At 39.2% G+C, this 1,588-nt stretch overlaps 1 protein-coding gene across 1 annotated transcript in view; it reads left to right on the top strand.

The window, feature by feature from the left end:
• Window positions 1-713: 713 nt before the first annotated feature.
• The window catches only part of ITPRID1 (ITPR interacting domain containing 1), a 97,196-nt gene continuing 96,321 nt past the window's right edge, over window positions 714-1,588 (top strand). Inside the window, exons 1-2 of the mRNA XM_043463262.1 lie at window positions 714-830; window positions 971-1,016. The gene's annotated coding sequence lies outside the window, so the exon portion shown is untranslated. The remainder of the gene's footprint in view (window positions 831-970; window positions 1,017-1,588) is intronic.

Below are 1,588 nucleotides of genomic sequence, written 5' to 3'. Positions count from 1 at the left end.
GCTGATAATGTGCTTATTTACCTTTCAATAATGAAATTGTCTGATCTTTCAACTAAAGTACTTCATAGATGCTGAAATACCATGGAGGATAAGACTGACTGTTAGCCCTTAGAATTTGGTCCTCTTCTTTATGGGTTTGGGAGTATGTGTGTATATTTATGTTCTGTTTGCTCTGAAAATTTCCAATAGAAGTTCCTGAGAATTGAACCTCTCCACCCAGAATATCAAGTTCCACTGTCCTCATTTCCAATGATGGTTTGCAATGCAAATCATCAGGTTGTTAACACTCAGTACCCTAACCATGGTAACCATGGTAACCAAATGAAGACAAGTTTGCTTTATTTCCTCAGTAAAGTGCTTTTCAGTCCTATATTCAGACTTGATGTCACTGCCAGCAGGTCAGAGGGCATTAAAGGAACAGCAAGAGGATTCATAGAAATAAAAACACAGCTGGAACCATTGTATCTATTCCCCACACACTCTTTTGAGTCCAGGACATCTTACTAATAACATCTTCTTTTACTCACTAGTATTTTCTTGCTGCTTTCTGTCCTTAGAGGGGAGAGTAAAGAGAATCACTATATATCTTTATCCCCACCTTGATCATGGATCTTGGCAAGCAGACTGTCCTGGCTTTCTATGACTACTTTTAAATAGGCACAAATAGAAACCTAGCTCACAGTTCTGTGGTCACAAAGACTATTCATTGTTAGAAGCTGCGATGCTCAAGGAGCCAGGAAAGCATCCAAGACCTCTCCAAACACTTTTTGGGAACGACTACAGCAAGTTAACTCCACAGGCCAATTCTCTGCTGAGACTCCTTTCTTCTGGTATAGTAACTTTCATAATTTATTTGTTTCCAGCATGTGGGGGAGGGGATATTAGTTCTCTGTTCTCATTTTCTCTCAGTAGGAGTGAAAGGGCAGCTGTGGCATGTTCTGAAACTTTTTTTTTTTTTTTTAACCTGCAGCTGTGTGACTGGGTAATTCCTACGAAGAAAGACTATTAGCAATAAGGTAAGCAATCTAATTGTCATGGTTTCTGGCCTGGATGATTTCTGCGTCCCTATGACTTCCTGTGTGGCTGCCATTAACACACAAAGGTCTAAAACACAGGGGGTGGGAATGCTCTAGGCTCAAAATGGTTAGCTTATTCTCCTGTATCATGAATATTGTTTCAAGCAATGTTCATAAGTTGAGATACAGAAATTATATCTCCTTCCTTTTGTATCTGTTGTCTGCATCTTGGATCTTTTGTCATTTTTACTGATTCTTTTTTTCCTTACTATCTGAAGGAAATTTAATACATTAAGATAAAGCCAGAACTCTTTGGCCTTTATCTAATCAGTGAATTCAGTGAATATGAAAACTGAGCCTAATGGGCTTGGGCCATGCGACCTTTTTTGGTATGGGTGGAAACTGCTGTAGAAGTGAAAACTTCTTTTGCAAGAGTAGAGAGGGGGAGGGAGGCGGGAGGGGGGATCGGGATGGGAAACACATGTAAATCCATGGCTGATTCATGTCAATGTATGGCAAAAACTACTACAATATTGTAAAGTAATTAGCCTCCAACTAATAAAAATAAATGA

The sequence above is a fragment of the Cervus canadensis genome, chromosome 3 (assembly GCF_019320065.1).
Source record: "Cervus canadensis isolate Bull #8, Minnesota chromosome 3, ASM1932006v1, whole genome shotgun sequence".
Taxonomy (NCBI): domain Eukaryota; kingdom Metazoa; phylum Chordata; class Mammalia; order Artiodactyla; family Cervidae; genus Cervus; species Cervus canadensis.
Note: the sequence above shows the minus strand (reverse complement) of the source record. Positions and strands in the feature narration are given on the sequence as shown.